Source organism: Tursiops truncatus, chromosome 5, assembly GCF_011762595.2.
Source record: "Tursiops truncatus isolate mTurTru1 chromosome 5, mTurTru1.mat.Y, whole genome shotgun sequence".
Taxonomy (NCBI): domain Eukaryota; kingdom Metazoa; phylum Chordata; class Mammalia; order Artiodactyla; family Delphinidae; genus Tursiops; species Tursiops truncatus.
Genome location: NC_047038.1, coordinates 64,593,051 through 64,611,515, shown reverse-complemented (window position 1 = coordinate 64,611,515; position 18,465 = coordinate 64,593,051). Strand labels below are relative to the sequence as shown.

General features: G+C 42.4%; 1 protein-coding gene across 3 annotated transcripts in view; it reads left to right on the top strand.

The window, feature by feature from the left end:
- RBM47 (RNA binding motif protein 47) overlaps positions 1-18,465 on the top strand; it is a 163,735-nt gene that overhangs the window by 1,071 nt on the left and 144,199 nt on the right. The window lies entirely within an intron of this gene.

Genomic DNA, 18,465 nt, shown 5'->3' with positions numbered 1-18,465 from the left:
GTTTCCAAGGTTAAGAAATTCTGACAAACTGGAATTCCCAGAGCCTGGGAGTTAAGCCTCAAAAGATCTGTTGCTTTAAGCGGCGCGGTAGGGAGTAGCTGGACACTCCTTATTTTGGTTTTACATTAAAAAGAGGGAGGCCGAGAAGATGTTGTAGGTTACTTCCTAGCTCTGTAAATTGCTACCGGGCTGTGAATGGTGTTAATTTCTGAAGTGGGCGACTGCAAATACATAACAAAGGTAAGGTAGTTTTGGGCAATCCTTCTAACTACTGTCCCTTAATCTTACATTTGGGTCCCACTTTTGAAATCTTGTTTTCTTCCCTTTTTAGCCCTTATCTCCCCTCATTCTACCATCCCCCGTTCCGACTCTGGTATATTTAATGGGAAAGAAGTGGTTTATAAAAAGATTTTAAAAGCGTCAGCTACTGGAAAAGCAGAAAATCATATACAGTCAGCCCCATCGTTTCCTCTGGTGATGAAACCTTTTCCATACAAGAAACAGATTTTTTTTTTTCGCTCTTGAAAGCATACGATTGGGCCGTCCAGAGGCACAGGTGACTTTTTAGACTCAGATTATTAAAGTTAGATTGAGGAGACCTTTATGACAGGCATCTCGCTTAAGAGAGTGGTAAGGCGGGGGTGGGGGAGGGTTGCTGGGGCGTGTGATGTCTTCTTGTACTCATTTACCTCCCAAGGTAACACTGAGTACAGGCTTAGTTGTTTAAAGTTAAAAATTCAGTCCGCATAGAAGCGTTGAGTTGATGAACTCAGCTGACAAATCAGTCACCGGATATTTAAGAAATCGGTTAAAATAAATGAACTGGAATTTTTCAAATAAGTGATTCATTTTTTATTTAGGCAAAAGTTCATATACTCTTGGGTACTGTCCCAAGGCATTTGGAGATGAGGCTTCTTTCTTGAAAGCTAACCAGAGATAGTGTCCTCCAGGTACTCACCCATAGGCTGTACTGATTTGAACAAAAACTCAAGCAACTTTTTTCTAGTGGCGTTGTAATGGCTCACTCAGTTTTCTTTAGCATGAATGTAGGTTAGAAATGTGTTCTTTCAAACTTGTAATGCTGGAGTCACACAAATTTTTTAGGGCAGAGAAAGCAAAGGGTTGACAACACAAACATGAAGAGGTTGCCACAGTTTGAAGGACCATTGCAATTTAGACCAAGAGCGTCTGAGAATTGCAGGTGTCAGTCCTAAAGGGTGAAAGGTTGTCAGCAGAGTAAAACACAACCTCTAGACAAAGACAAAGCCAAGTACCCAGTCAAGGCGATGAGATAGCATTTTGCGGGAGTTTGTGTTGCTGTTAATTTAAACCATAATCCTTGTCAGATTGAGGATATGAAATCTTGGAGGGAAACAAAACTAAACCAGTCTGAAATGGAAACAGGAGGAAGGAAAGAAAGAAATTTGGGTTTTTGTATCCTTTCTTGTCTACCTCACCCTTCACCTTGTTCTGATACATTGGGTTGGCCAAGAAGTTCATTCGGACTTCTCTGTAACGTATGGAAAATCCCGAACGAACTTTTTGGCCAGCCCAATACATACCATTGCTTAATTACTGCACACAGGGAGAATGAGGAATCAGACATTTCACAAGAGCCCAGCTCATTACTTCAATATTTGTTAAAGGAAGAAATAAACTGACAGAAACCAATCTCCTAGCCTAACTCTGCCATGCTTCTTTACCTGACTAGGTTACACTTAAATTCTGCTCAAGAGTCTTTTGTGAACATATGCTGAAAGTGAATCAAATTTTGAAGATTTATTATCTTTCTCTTAGTTTCTGAGTTTTCAGAAACTTGTAAGATTGAAAACTCGGCATCATCATTTTACTACAATCTCTATAGTTTTAATTGTCAATGTATTTTTGATTCCCTACCTGTGCTGCTGTAGAGTAAATTTTTGCCCAAAACAGTTGGTGACGCTGAGGATGAAATCAAGATAGGAAGCAAGGAAACTATGTGCTTCTGGACACGTGTCTTCAGTACTTGCTCTGACTAGTGTTTAGCACTACTCCCATTTTTTTCCCCTCACATGATAAGAGCATTCAGATTAGACTGTTCTCTTTGGTTTACTAGTAACAGAACCTGTTCTCAGTAATTTAAACAAAGATTAGAAGGTTAACGTAGATGAAGTTATTTTCTTACAAAATGAATTTGCTTTCCAAATTCTACTTTTGATCTGTTGATTAAAAATAAATCACGTCCCAGATGATTGAGCTTTGACTGCCGTAGGACAGTATTTGCCTGTTTCAGACAGGTTCCCATCTCCACATTTCAAATCCCTTCTGATTTTTCAGGACTGGATACAGGGGTGCTGGTTGGGGGAGGGAGATCTCCTCAAAGTTGGACCGAGGTTCAAGTGAAACTATGATTCAGATTTCCCAGAGGACGCATAATCCTAGAAAAAACTTACTCTGAAGAGGGCTTAAGCTTGGGATTCATAAGACTTAGAAAAAGGATAGATTTTGCATGAATCTAGAATTTGTGTGCCACACGTTTGTGAAATTACAATGAATATGTAAATGCAGTTTAAAAAGTGTTTGTCGGAATGATTCCAAGTTAAAGGTTCTATTGGAACGTTTCAGCTACTTGCCTTATTAAGAGATATATTTTTCCTCTTGGGACCAGTCTCTGTGTCTTATGACGATGTTGATTTTCTGGTTTAATATTCTAAGACGTGTGTGTTAGTCAAAACAACCACCTGCTCAGAGCAATTGTTTCAAAGGACAACTGGAAAAAGATTGTCAATAATGGTAGTGCTGGGATGACTTGGGTTATGAGATAGAAGGCCTTTAGAAACTCCAGAGAAGAACTAGCATAGAAATGATAATAAGTAATTGTTCAACTGCCACCTCAAGTTGTTCAAAATGTCTCATATGGAGGGATTTAGGGGGAAATGGCACCCTGCCACTTTTTGTGTGTGGTCCTGAATCATCTTGTCAGTAAAACGCTCCTGAGATGGTCTGAGCTTGCTTTCTGATTGTTTCTGCTCCTTTCATATTTGCCTCCCCTTCTGTTCTGTCAGCCTGCGTATGGGGGAAAGGAGGCAGAGGGAAAGGATATCCTTCCCTAGAAGTCAGTGTACCCCCTCTTTTCGGAACCTCTTACTTTTTGCCCGGAAAAGGGGGCAAGGAAGGAATTTTCCAGTGAAAGTAGAAGGGGAGAGAGTGTCTGGAGGAATAAAATGCCAAGAAACAGGTGAGCTCCAAACCCTGTTAAGTAATGTGCTCACCCGAAAGCTCACATGGAGATTATCGATGCCCTCCAACTATTGCAGGTGAACTGGCAACTGTAGGAATTTGAGGCTCACCCCCCTTTTGTAATTCAAATGCTCCTAGTGCACTGCAATAGATGGCTCATCTGAATGAGTTCAAGATGTCATCTCTAGGTACAACCCAAAGTAAACTGATTACAAAAGGCACAAGCCTTTCTTTCAACTATGCTCCACTCTGCCTTTCCTCTACTTTCTGCAATGGTTTAAGGACACCTGGAAAAAAAAAAAATCACAACTTAGTTTATGTAATTTAGGTATATAATACGAGCATTCTTTTTCATTGTGGATGTTGAGTTTTTGTCATCTTAGGAACTTAGTTTATGCAAAAGTGATTTGTGGGTGTGTTTAGATGTAAACAGTTTATATGTCTGTAAAATACAAAACATGAGGAAACTGATACTATGATAGAAATGCTCGACTGTATTTCATAGTTTCTCTTTTTGGTAAGCCCTATCAGGTTTTAAGAGTGGGGTCATTTTAGAAATCAAAAGAACAATCTACCTTTCTGAAGGCCACTTAAGAGAGAGGACATCAGAAGACAAAGGGCTGGTGTAACCCTGAAAACCCTTTGTGATTTTTGAGAAAATATCAATCCTTTGGTCTCAGCAGATTCCGGGTAGTGCAAAATGTATACTTAAAATTACAGCCATTTACATTAATCAAGAAAACAATCGCCGGCCTCAAATCACGATATTTGTCTTTGGGAATACTGTATGTTTGTGGTTCTTAGGAACATGGCGGCCCAGTGCCAAGACCATAGTAGGTGGGTGTATGTTGATGAAAGGGGATTTGCTGACAGCGTTTGCCTCCTGCTTATGCTTTGCTTTGGCTAATAGTCAATTTTGCTTATATTCCTTGAGTTTCCACCTACTGGGGAAAAAAACAACCTGATCTCAGAAGCAATGGATAATCCACATGTGAGTGAGCAAGAGTTAACTATACATAACAATGGGCAATGGGTGGAAGTGCAATAAATGTGGGGCATTGTGTAGCTGAAACAGGAACAGGACACTTCTACCTGACCAAGGAAGTGCCAGCCTGTAAAAATTATAATAAAAAATATTTACCTTTCAGAGCACTGAGACCTGGCTCAGTCATTTTAAGCATTACACATCATGCCAAAAGAAAAAAAGAAGTATTGAATAAAATGAATAAGATTTTTTTCAGATGTTAATTCTCCTAGGTCAATTTGATTGCCATTCTGAAAATGTGTATTTGGGCCTTTTGAGCTCAAGTAAAATATTCATGTTTCTGAAAAGTAGGCATCCGTGTCCATGATGATGATAGCACTGTGCCTTTTGAAAAGACAGCTTAAATAATATTTCTTTTTGTTTGCTGTCATTTATTTTTAAAAATAATAACATGGTTCTTGGTACACCAAGCCCTTGCCAAGATTAAGCCCATCTTCTCAGTCGCCTTCTCAAGACAAAGTTGCCTTTGTGTAACAACTGGGAGGATTTGGTGACACAGAAAACTCAGTGGGGCACTGCAACTTATTATTAACAGAAAATTCAATGGCCTGATGTTTTTTCTGTTGCTGTTATTTTTATTCTACCAGATAATATCTATGACATATTTCTCCATGCAGATGATCTTACTATTTTATTTTAGACTTTCCCAGGGAAGAATGTAGTGGTTGAGAATTTACGTTGGAATTTAGTTAGATTATAAAAGGCAAAAGCTGCAGCGTACTGATGCAGAGGAGAACTTGGCTCCGTGGGCTAGTTTGTTCTGGGGGTAGTCAGCAAAATTTGGTCGCGTGTGGAGGGAAAGAAAAGGTAGCTAGCAGAGTGAAAATGACAACCTGGGGGAAAAGGATGACCATTCACATTAAATTTAAACTCCATGGGGAAGTGTCTAAGAACACAGTCTACCTTGGTGCAAATCCTGGCTTGGCCACGTATGGGCTCTAAGCAGGTTACCTAAAAAAAAAAGGAAGAAAAAAAAAAAAAATCTCTCTGTGACTCAGTTTCCCCAACTGTGAAATGCCTACCTCACAGGGTTGTTATAAGGAGTAATAAGTTAATCTACTGTGTAAACAGTGCCTGGTGTGTAGTCAGTATATGGTACCTAGTCATCATGATACACGTCATGTTTGGATGCCTTTCTGTGTTTGAATTCTTATCTCACTATCCTCCTCCTTTCATGACCTCTTCTGCTGGTTGTAATCCAGGTTGCTCTTCCTAAGATCACTCCTTTTGACCAAGTGCCATTGCCATTATAGGCAGGCACTATTTTTGCAAGTTTCTTTTGGTTTTTGTATCTTAGTTGTATGGAGAAAATGTAACTTAGAATCACCAAGGTGCCTTTTTCTTTTCTCTCAGAGAGCTATATGATGTTGATTAGAAGCAAAAAGAATGATGCTATTATATCTGTCAAGTGAGAGACTGGCAAGTGACTTGCTGACAACGGAATATAGATTCTGGAAACGGCTAATGCAAAGTAGAAATATTTTGTGTAAAATAACTTAATACAATACAGCAAACTTAAGTAGGTCCTATTATGACTTTTGTTGGTTAGTGTTAATTGGTCATAATCATAATCACAGTATGAGACTTTCTCAGAACTGCCACAGTGTCTTATCTGTGCACTTCTCATGGCATTTTATATCACTTGCTACTTGTACATATACTGTTTTCCCTGCCAAACAGAAATTAAGAGGCAGGATTTGTGTCTGAATAACATTTGCACCCCTCAATGTTCCTATTTTATAGTTAAGTGCTCAATAAATAAAATGAGAATTTCTTTGCCCAAATTAATTACCATCTAAAATAACGCATTTTTGCATTCCATAGGCATGTATTTTATATATATATATATATATATATATATATATATAGTTTTTATAGATTTTATTTATTGGCTGCGTTGTGTCTCCCGTGGCTGTGCGCGGGCTTTCTCCAGTTGTGGGGGGCTTCTCATTGCGGTGGCTTGCAGAGCACAGGCTCCAGGCACGCAGGCTTCAGTAGTTGTGTCACACGGGCTCAGTAGTTGTGGTGCACGGGCTTAGTTGCTCCGCGGCCTGTGGGATCTTCCCGGACCAAGGCTGGAACCCGTGTCCCCTGCATTAGCAGGCGGATGCCTAACCACTGCGCCACCAGGGAAGCCCTATGGATCATATTTATTTGGATGACTTCTACTTTTTTCCACAAGTATTTTAGCAAAAGTTGTTGGATAGAATATAATGGAGAGGTAGTGAACTCAGAAAGCAACCAGAATGGAAGCTTTATCCACAGCTAAGCCTCTGAAAGCATGGCAGGATGGGGGAGGCCAAGGGCAGGGAGGAAGTGAATTGTTGCAGTCCTTAGGTGTGTTTAAAAGTTTATACCTCTTTTTTCTGCTCTTTAACATCCTTTGAAAGGCCCAGACTTGTTACTAGGTAATTATGAGAAGGGGAAAAATGCATTTTGTCAAAATTAGAAGGAATTTATTAGATAATTATAGGAAAAAGTGCGTTTTCTCAAAATTAGGGAGAGTGAACAAAGAGATCCACTGAGGAAGAACAATACCAAGTGAATAGATAGCTCTGTGAGCCACAGTGGTGTGGTGTTTCCAGTGGGGCTGCTGGTATACTCTTGGCTAAGGCAAAGGCAAGAGGAAGGAGGGCAGGTGGCTGAAGAAATATTCAGAGAATTGCCTCCAGTGAAATCCTATTTGCAGAGCAAAGGGAATCCTGTAACAAGCTAGCTCTAACCAGCTGGTGCAAATAGTTTGGCCCAGGTACCTCCTTGGCTCTTTGCCCTACATTGTGGGTTCCAGGATGCACCTCAAGTTATATGTAGAGTTGCCAATGAGTAAACAGAAACTACTAACTCCGAGGGTACTAATGAGCCCTGGAATTTGTGCCTTGTATCTGCAGTGGCTCCATATTCAGAGACAATCACTCCCAGCAGATGAGACCAAGCCTGGGAAGGCAGGGATCTTAGAATATTCTCCCAGCATCCTTCCCAGAGTGGAACCTAGGAGTCACTCCCGCAGCGGGACGTGTAGGAGGCCCACAGACCCTGAATCAAATGGTAACACCCATGTTCTCACACATCCTAGTAACGTGTGAAGGGTCTTGCCTTTTCCTCATTGGCTAGAGATCAATGAAATTGTCAGGGGAACTGCAGTCTGCTTATCTGTTCTCCCTGCTTCTACCTTTGCCCTTTATCCCATATGCTTGGTTCTTGACTCAGTATCCAGAGTGACTCATAAAACAAAGTCACATCATGTCAATCCCCTGCTGAAAACCTTCCAGAGCCTCTGTGTCTCCCTCAAAAGCCACATGAAGCACTGCCTTTCTAGTCCCATCACCTCTTCAATCACACCTCCTACCGCTGACTCTGTTAGCACTTTGCTTTAGCCACAGCTTCATGCCCCCGTGGCCTTTGCAGTCTTTGCTCCCTCTCCCTGAACCATCTTCCCCCAATACATCCACGGTTCACTTTTTCACCACCTCCAAGTCTTTACTCTTTCTCCTTCTGTCTAAGACAGCACTTCCTCCTTCCTGTTGGCACTCTCTATCTCCCTCCCCTGCTCTGTTTTTTCATACAGTACTTTTTTCCACGCTATGTGATTTTATGGCTCATTGTCTGTCTCTTCCCCACTAGAACGTCTGCTTTATTTATTGATGTATCCCAGGCACCTTAGAGCAGAGTCTGCCACAGAGTAGGTACTCCATAAATACTTGTCAAATAAATGAATAAAACACAGGCTTTTACACAGCACGGGTATGACTGAAAGCGTAGTACTACTTGTGTGTTCTACTCAAAATATAACCACAAACACATCTTTCTGAGTAAGCATGGTTTTTTTCCCCCAGACCTCTCCTGTTAAGCTGCCATATTTTCTCTGGTTTCTCTGGTTTCATTATTTTCTGTGCCACCACGAGCCCTTGATGGAGGCCATGACTAAGTAACGAGCATAGCTAAGTGTGGCCATGACTAAGTAACGAGCATAGCTAAGTGTGGGGATGGTGCAATCATTTCAGCACTTCTCTGTTTCCAAATCAAAGCCTCGTCTTTGGCAATCTTTCTGCGATTTCCATCTAAAACTTACAGCTCAGTTTTGAACAGTCTTGTGAATTGCATGCCCTACAGATAATTACCCTTGACTCACTCATGTTCCTATATTGTTTATCACTTTTTCTATTGTCATTTAATTGTAATTAACGATTGTTCTGAAAGTAACTGTCAAGACAACTTGTGTGTGCGATTTTTTTTTTAAAACTGTCTCTTTTGACCTTTGATATTTTGCCAAGTGCCAACTGCTGCTACAGGAGTCCATCTAGATTTTTTCTCAATTGCAGGGCTCAGTTAAGTATTTTCCCTTGACCTGGCCTGAAATGAGCGCTAATGCCTTTGTCTGAGTTGTTAATGTTTCCCCAGAACCTTTTACAAAACTTCAGTCCTGCCTTTACCAACTGGCACAACTGCTCTCTGATCTGTCGTACTGGTTTGCTAGCCCCTGCCTCACTTTCTCCCTCTGCACAATTTTCCTTGGTTTGGCAAAATTGCATTTCTTGGGTCTTGGAGGTACAGCTCCCTCTGTGCGTCTACCTGCCATTTTTAGATCTATAGCTCTGTAAGGTACTTCCTCAATGGCTGGTGGAATCCTGTGACTACTAGGCTTGGGGACCCTAGAATCGGTCTTGAAGGTGAGTGTACATTCCAGGAAGGTTCTTTGTAGTAAACAAACAAAACAAACAAAATATTATGTAAATTCTGCTGAAGGTACACCATGAAGATCCTGGCTTTATTTATTAATAAATTTATTTATTTTTTATTATTATTATTTTTGGGCTGCATTGGGTCTTCGTTGCTGTGCTCGGGTTTTCTCTAGTTGCGGCGAGTGGGGGCTACTCTTCATTGTGCGCAGGCTTCTCATTGTGGTGGCTTCTCGTTGCAGAGCGTGGGCTCTAGGCACGCGGGCTTCGGTAGTTGCGGCACGTGGGCTTCGGTAGTTGCGGCACGTGGGCTTCGGTAGTTGCGGCATGTGGGCTTTGGTAGTTGCGGCATGTGGGCTCAGTAGTTGTGGCTCACAGGCTCTAGAGCTCAGGATCAGTAGTTGTGGCGCACAGGCTTAGTTACTGCAGCAACGTGTGGGATCTTCCCAGACCAGGGCTCGAACCCATGTCCCCTTCGTTGGCAGGCGGACTCCCAACCACTGCGCCACCAGGGAAGTCCAATTCAAGAAATTTCTTAAAGTCCTCAGTATACCTAATAATCAGCTAATATTTCTAGTACTTTCTGCAAATCATTTTATTCCTTATCATATGTACTGAATAGGACATTAAAAATGGGTAGCATATAAATGTTAAATTAGACGTGTTTTTAACAGTATACTATGTAGATGGAGCTAGTGGTAATTATTTATGAGTTAGAAAAACTTATCAAAATATAGACCTAGTAAATAGGTATACTTGAAAAAAAAAGATGAATATGAATTAAATTGGTTTAAACCAGACATTGAAATGACCTATTTTTTTTGTATAGACACAGACTCAACTGTTATTTATTGAGTAGCTGTTATGTGCCAGATACTGGTACTAGGTATGCAGTGGAGAACAAAAGTTCTCTGCCCTCATGGGACTTTCTTTGGGGATGGAGATGGGATTCAGTACTCTGAAGGAACTGAGCGGTACTAGACAATAGAAGGTGGGACTCTGAGCTGGAGTGTTCTGAGACGGCTCCTCTAGGGATGTGATGCCGAAGGTGTCTGATGGAAGAAAAGGTCTAGAAGTTGTAGCATTTATGACGGTCCTAAGGCTGGAAAAAGCTGGGCATGTTGAAGGACGTAAAGGAGGCCGATGTTGCTGCATTGCTGGGAGCAAGGAGCAGAGAGGCACGAGGTAAGGTCATGGAGGTAACTGAGTCCTATAGTATGTAGGCCCTTCATGACCACGGAAAAGAGTTTTGTTCCTCCTGAGCCCAATGAAAAGCCAAGAAAAACAATTTACTTGTTAAACAATAACTGACTATTGGGTGAAGACTGAACTGAAGGGAGGATGTTGTGGCAGACAAAGCGAGATTAGAGTCCGTTTTTGAAGTTGGCAGTGATGGTGGGGTCATGCTGGTCAACTGGGTTGACCATTTCTTCTGTGCACCCTCTTGCCTTTTTTACAGTCTCGGTTCAGCTGTGGTATGGGTTTCACCAATGGCTGGCAGAAATAGCAAGACTTGGTGATGGCCTGGATGTAGGGTGGAGGGAAGGAATGAGGATTCTGGCTGGAGTTACTGGGTTTAGTGGGGGAGACCAAAGGAGAACAGGCTGGAGGGGGGCAGAGGGAATCAGGAGCTCAGTTTGGGGCGTGTTTACTGAGATGCCTGTTAAACATCCTAAAGAGATGTTGAAAGTTTCCCTTTTGTATCCAGCACTTCTAGCAAGAATGAGAGGCACCTATTATAGGCAACTATTTTGGATTTCATTATTTTTTTTCACTGTGTCTAAATTTGCACATATAGGTAAGGTGTGTGACCTTTATTTATATATAACACATGACTAAACAGTATTCGAACAAGAAATGAGCATCTGTGGTATATCGGAAACTGTGATGGGGGGATGGGTTAACATTGAAAAATTTTAAATATAGTTTTAGCCATTAAGAATCTTCTAATTCAGGGCTTCCCTGGTGGCGCAGCGGTTAGGAGTCCACCTGCCAATGCAGGGGACATGGGTTCGAGCCCTGGTCTGGGAAGATCCCACATGCCGCGGAGCAACTAAGCCCCTGCGCCACAACTACTGAGCCTGCGCTCTAGAGCCCGTGAGCCACAAGTACTGAACCTGAGTACCACGGCTACTGAAGCCTGCATGCCTAGAGCCCATGCTGCACAACAAAGAGAAGCCACTGCAATCAGGAGCCTGTGCACCACAACTAAGAGTAGCTCTCGCTCACCACAACTGGAGAATGCCTGCATGCAGCAACAAAGACCCAACACAGCCAAAAAAAAAAAGAACCTTCTGGACTTCCCTGGTGGTGCAGTGGTTAAGAATCCGCCTGCCAATGCAGGGGACACGGGTTCGAGCCCTGGTCCGGGAAGATCCCACATGCCGCGGAGGAACTAAGCCTGTGCGCCACAACTACTGAGCCTGCGCTCTAGAGCTCACGAGCCGCAACTACTGAAGCCTGCACGCCTAGAGCCCGAGCTCCACAACAAGAGAAGCCACCACAATGAGAAGCCCGCGCACCGCAACAAAGAGTAGCCCCCGCTCACTGCAACTAGAGAAAGCCCGTGCACAGCAATGAAGACCCAGCGCAGCCAAAAATAAATAAATTAAAAAAAACTTCTAATTCAGATTAATCCTATATATATTTAATATTTCAGTAGTAACTATATGTTTGATATTTGCATTATATATTTAACATATTGATATGCTACTATATTATAAATATGTATGTGCTAAGATGATTAAATATTATATTTAATATATTTAGTATAGAATACATATTTAATATGTGTTGAATTTACATTAAATGACATGTTTAATATTGAAAACTAAGTGTAAATCATGCATGAACAAAGACTCCGTATTACGGATGATAAAAAGGAAATATTACAACCTGAAGTACAGTGGATCTCCTTGTGAGTTACAACCACTTAGAGGCATGCAAATTCATGCTGTAAATATTGGCATATACAAATGGATCCATTTAGGGCGTGCAAATATATTTCTTGTCTCTTCCTTACCTAACTTTACGAAGGGTCTGCTGCACTTCTTCACAGTATGTGAGTGGAAACTGGAAGCCAACACGGACACACTTTAAACTACACTGTGAAAAGCTGATTTGTATCTCTAGCAAACCCGTTTTTTTTTTTTTAATTTAAAAAAAAAATAAATTTATTTATTTATTTTTGGCTGCATTGGGTCTTCGTTGCTGTGTGTGGGCTTTCTCTAGCTGCGGCAAGCGGGGGCTACTCTTTCTTTAGCGGGCTTCTCATGTGGTGGCTTCTCTTGTTGCGGAGCACGGGCTCTAGGCATGCAGGCTTCAGTAGTTGTGGCACATGGGCTCAGTAGTTGTGGCTCGCAGGCTCTAGAGCACAGGCTCAGTAGTTGTGGTACATGGTCTTAGTTGCTCCACAGCATGTGGGATCTTCCCAGGCCAGGGCTCGAACCTGTGTCCCCTGCATTGGCAGGCGGATCCTTAACGACTGTGCCGCCAAGGAAGCCCGCAAACCCGTTTTTTGAGCTTCTAGAGCAAGCAGTTGGGGATATGATAACGAATAAGGCATGAGGCTTTTGGAGCTTGGAGGGATGGAAGCTATATCTGTACCACCACTGCAAGCACTCCTCCCCCACCAGTGGTTATTCTAAAAATAAAAAATAAAAAGATTGAGCTTATATTTCCAAATTTGTAGGAATAAAATGCTATATTGTGGTTTGAAGCAATGGAAAACTCTAGTCCAAAGAAGTAATGTTTTAGACAGCCGTAAACCATTAATAGTAGGTGGACGTAGGAGAGGAGGTTGATAATGTTTTGCAATCACAGCTATAGAAACTGTCAACGACTGCATCTTTTCATTCTGGTATGTCAACACCAGTGGAGCCCATGAGGCATAAGCAAATTTATTGTTGCTTAATTGGGCCAAATGGTGTGGTTTTTGGTTTTGCATAAGATGGGTCACTTTTCAAAAGGATATGTAGTATTTGAAGGTTTCGCATTTATTTCAGTGCTGTTTTCAATAAGGAAAATACTTTGGTGAGGGGCTACTACATGTATGTGCCTACAGCAATGAATCATAGAGAAAAGGGGAGTCTTGTGTTTGAGGAATTGCTTAACAGCCATCTGTAGCTGAATATGTGAAGTTGAAAGTTGAAAACAGAAAATAATAATGGCTCCCAGTAATCGTTGACGTTGAAGGAGAACCTACTATAACACCAGGCATGACTTTAATCAGAACCAACTGTAAGAATTAGGTCTTCAAGCAGCTTGCCCAGGGTAAATAGTGGTCAGGATTCAGATTCTTGTAAGGCTTCCCAAATGAGGTGGGGTTTGGGAAAATCCCTGGACCAGGACCAGTCTTCTTACTAAGATCTTCCCTCGCCTTAGCAAACAAGTGACTTTGGACATGGCAATTTACCTCATTGGCTTTCAACTTCTTTGCCTTTAAAATTGGATAGAAAGGAGGGGAGATTTTGGACTAGACATGTTTTGCACAGCCCCAAATTTCTCTAAGTCTTTTAAAAAATTTTTTATTTATTTATTTGGCTGTGTTGGGTCTTTGTTGCTGCGCGCTGGCTTTTCTCTAGTTGGGGCGAGTGGGGGCTACTCTTCGTTGCGGTGCGTCGGCTTCTCATTGCGGTGGCTTCTCTTGTTGCAGAGCACGGGCTCTAGGTGCACGGGCTTCAGTAATTATGGCACGTGGACTCAGCAGTTGTGGCTCGTGGGCTCTAGTGTGCAGGCTCAGTAGTTGTGGTGCACAGGCTTAGTTGCTCCAGGGCATGTGAGATCTTCCCGGACCAGGGCTCGAACCCGTGTCCCCCTGCATTGGCAGGCGGATTCTTAACCACTGTGCCACCAGGGAAGTCCCTCTAAGTCTTTTTTTTTTTTTTTCCCAAAGAAGACGTTGGGGATAGGAGTTTATTAATTTATTTATTTTTGTTGTGTTGGGTCTTCGTTTCTGTGCGAGGGCTTTCTCTAGTTGTGGCAAGCGGGGGCCACTCTTCATCGCAGTGCGTGGGCCTCTCACCATTGCGGCCTCTCTTGTTGCGGAGCACAGGCTCCAGACGCGCAGGCTCAGTACTTGTGGCTCACGGGCCTAGTTGCTCCGCGGCATGTGGGATCCTCCCAGACCAGGGCTTGAACCCGTGTCCCCTGCATTGGCAGGCAGACTCTCAACCACTGCGCCACCAGGGAAGCCCCCTCTAAGTCTTTTTACTTTCATTGTTCAAATCTGTAAAAGGTTGCTATTCATAGGATTTCTAAAGGGAAGATCAAGATGGTGGGAGTAAATGAGGACGGGGGGTAGGGATGGATTAGAAAGGCAGTCACCCTGGCATTAAGTCACAGGAAGAAAATGGCTAGGTTAGATGGACTGTACAAATCTTACAGAATTCTTACAGGCTTGATTCTTGATTCTTGAATCCCATTTGAGGTAGTGAATATTGCTGACATATAAGGTGGTTCTAGACCAGTGGTTCTTCACTGGGGGAGATTGTCCTCCAGGGGACATTTGGCAATGTCTGGAGACATTACTGGTTGTCACAGTCTGGGAGGGGCGGAACGCTACTGGCATCTCTGGGCAGAGGCCAATGATGCTTCTAAACATCCTGAAGTGCACAGGACAACCCCTTACAATAAAGAATTATCTGGGGCTTCCCTGGTGGCACAGTGGTTGGGAGTCCACCTGCCGATGCAGGGGACGTGGGTTCGTGCCCCGGTCCAGGAGGATCCCGCATGCCACGGAGCGGCTGGGCCCGTGGGCCATGGCCACTGAGCCTGCGTGTCCGGAGCCTGTGCCGCAGCGGGAGAGGCCACAGCAGTGAGAGACTCACGTACCGCCAAAAAAAAAGAATTATCTGACCCAAAAATCAGTAGTGCCAAGGTTTGGAAACCCCGTCCTAGGTGAGTCTTTGCTCTCCACAACCACTACAGTCTATACAACAAATAGTGTTCCTGCCTTTAGTTTTTAATAGCATCCATCTCTTTTCTGAAGATTCAGGGTCAGAGAAGGAATTTGGGGGAGAAGGTCAGTGGCAAAGCTGAATCGAACTCTTTTCTTACGATGCAGGTGTTCACCAGCAGCCTGCTAGAAAAGTTCTCAATAGTTTATTTCTCCCTGGGACTTCCCTGGTGGCGCAGTGGTTAAGAATCCTCCTGCCAATGCAAGGGACACGGGTTCGACCCCTGGTCCGGGAAGATCCCACATGCCGTAGAGCAACTAAGCCTGTGCGCCGCAACTACTGAACCTGCGCTCTAGAGCCCGCAAGCCACAACTGCTGAAGCCCACGTGCCACAACTGCTGAAGCCCACGTGCCACAACTACTGAAGCCCGCACACCTAGAGCCCGCGTTCCACAACAAGAGAAGCCACCGCAATGAGAAGCCCACTCGCCGCAACTAGAGAAAGCCTGCACGCAGCAATGAAGACCCAACGCAGCCAAAAATATAAATAAATAAATATATTTTCTAAAAAAAGTTTATTTCTCCCTTTGCCATGGATTCAGTGCTTAATGTCAGTCACTTCACTCTTGCCTTCTCAGGTTCTGAGAATTTTTCCTTAGGTACAACTGGATGTCACTAAGATACTTCCAGAATTTTGGTAAACTTTTTTTTCTTTTTGAGAGGCGTCTTGGTCTTTATACTTCCAGAATTTTGCTAGACTTTTTTTTCTTTTTGAGAGGTGTCTTGGTCTTTATAAATTCTAAGAGCTGGGCTTAGAGAAGGTTTGTTAGGAGGATCTTTTCAGATCTAAAGATGCCTTCAGTTTAAATCTTTAGGTTAAGAAAGAATGAAGTTGTTCTGTGCTTTATCAAGTCTGTATCTTGGATTCATCTAAAAAGAAAAAATCTTGTCCAATGCTTTAAATTCCATGGAGAAGATCTATATTATATAAATACATGCTGGTGATTGATATATAGACACATTGTCAGCAACTTTGGAGAAACAACAAACATTCGAGGATGTCTAGAAATGAACTCCACATATTATGCTGACATTTTCCTCTGAAGAAACATTCTGGTCAATATGTGATGTCCTACAGATTTGGAGAAGAAAGATAAATGGATTTAGATTTGCAGTTGTTCCTGGCTGAGGGAAGCTTAGTTTACCTAGTTTCCATACGAAATTAATTACAAAGAACACTTTTTGTGTTATGTTGGGTCAGGTCATTTAAGGTCACAAAAGCTCTACAAATACCCTGTTAGATCAGGGCATTTGCAGGCTTCATGGGATATATTTTGGACAGTGTAATTCATGAATTTCTAGTTACACTCTTTGAATGTCAGTTAGATACAAACCCTAGATGCCATTATGTCTACACACCCACACATTGTGGATTCATGATCAGTGAATTCATTCAAATTCCGGGGAACTTACCTACATTTCCCTCCCTTTTACCTTTAAGATCAACTGGTTCTACAATTTACTATGTCTCATTAAAGAAGTGCTTATTTTTCTTCACTCTAAAGCTAACTTTCAGGCTTTTTAGAGGTAGCTAATTTAACTGCACCCTGGCTCTCTTGACCCTTCATGCTTTTGACATTTGAGTCCTATTCCTTTTTTTTTTTTTAAATAAATTTACTTATTTTTGGCTGCGTTGGGTCTTCGTTGCTGCATGCGGTCTTTCTTTAGTTGCGTTGAGCGGCGGCTACTCTTCTTTGTGGTGCGAGCTTCTCATTGCGGCGGCTTCTCTTGTTGCAGAGCACCGGCTCTAGGTGCGTGGCTTCAGTAGTTTTGGCATGCAGGCTCAGTAGTTGTGGCTCATGGGCTCTAGAGCGCAGGCTCAGTAGTTGTGGTACACAGGCTTAGTTACTCTGCGGCATGTGGGATCTTCCCGGACCAGGGCTCGAACCCGTGTCCCCTGTATTGGCAGGCAGATTCTTAACCACTGTGCCACGAGGGAAGCCCCCCGTCCTATTCCTTTTCAGTCTTCATCTTTCTGTTCTCAAGAGGCTTGTGTCTTGTATGGAAGGCCAATACCCAATGCTTGATTATTTTAGTTGCTCCTCTCATGATATTGGAGATACAGAGATACACATCTCATCTGTGATATTTTTGATGTGATGGAAAAATTTCCCAATTAACCTAAGATGATCTGTGGTTTTGCCCAACTATCAAATAACGCTTTCAATTTTGCTTCCAAAACTCTTCTTGAAAATTCTATGTGTTTTGTTGGCCTTTTCGGTAGTAATAACTCCAGCCATTTATTCATTGAGTAAATACACGTTCTATATCAGGCATTGGAGATACAAAATAGATAAGAAATACTCTGGGTTCTTAAGGAGCTCACAGATGAGGCAAGTCATGTAAGGAAAAAAACACGTTTTTGTATTTTCTATGGTAGAGGTCTTTGTTGACTCATCCAATCGATTCACTAAAAACCATTTATTTTGTGTCTACATGTATTTTCTAGAAATAAGAAAAGCTCTATTTTAAAGGAGCGTATAGGCTAGTACAGACAGACTGACAACGTTAAAAATGAGCGCCATGAAATATTCTAGATGCTGTTAGGGATCAGTAGCATCAGTTTAACCTGAGGAGGCATATGCGGGGGGAGGGGTGGGGGAAGCGTGAACTTTAGGGAACTCCTCATAAAGACAAGACCTTTAATATACTTAACATTCACATAGTAAGTGTTAAGTGCCTGGTCCTACTCTAAGCACTTTACAAAGATGAACTCATTTAATTCACATAAAAACACTATGAAAAGCGGTGCTGATGAACCTAGTGGCAGGGCAGGGATAAAGACGCAGATATAGAGAACAGACTTGAGGGCACGGGGAGGGGGAAGGGGAAGCTGGGACGAAGTGAGAGAGTGGCATGGACATATATACACTACCAAACGTAAAATAGATAGCTAGTGGGAAGCAGCCGCATAGCACAGGGAGATCAGCTCGGTGCTTTGTGACCACCTAGAGGGGTGGGATAGGGAGGGTGGGAGGGAGACACAAGAGGGAGGAGATATGGGGATATATGTATACATATGGCTGATTCACTTTGTTATACAGCAGAAACTAACACACCATTGTAAAGCAATTATACTCCATTAAAGATGTGAAAAGAAAGAAAACACTATGAGGTACATACAATTATTATCCCCATTTTATAGACTTAGAAGACTGAGCTGCAGAGAGGTTCAGGAACTTGGCTAGGGTTACATAGCTTGGTAAGGGCAGAGCCAGATTTCAATGCCAGGCAACTTGGCTCTGGAATTAGATGTGATTCTTGAATGAGTCTTGAAAGAGACTCAGAGATATGAAAAACAGGTAGTTGCCAATTAGGGGGGAATCCCTAACCCCAGAGAGAGATGAGGCAAAGAGGCAGGAAGAAACTTTAGAGATAAGAATTTTATCTCATGGCCAAAGCATGTAATTTATAGACAGTAAATAAAAATGCAAACTGAAAAAGAAGGAAAAATCACCTGGGTTAAATTTGTTAAATTTTTTGTACCTTTCCTTTAAGCTCTTTGGGTAATGTATTTGCATTTTTGCACATAGTCCTCGAACCACACCACAAGTCTGTATTACTGTCC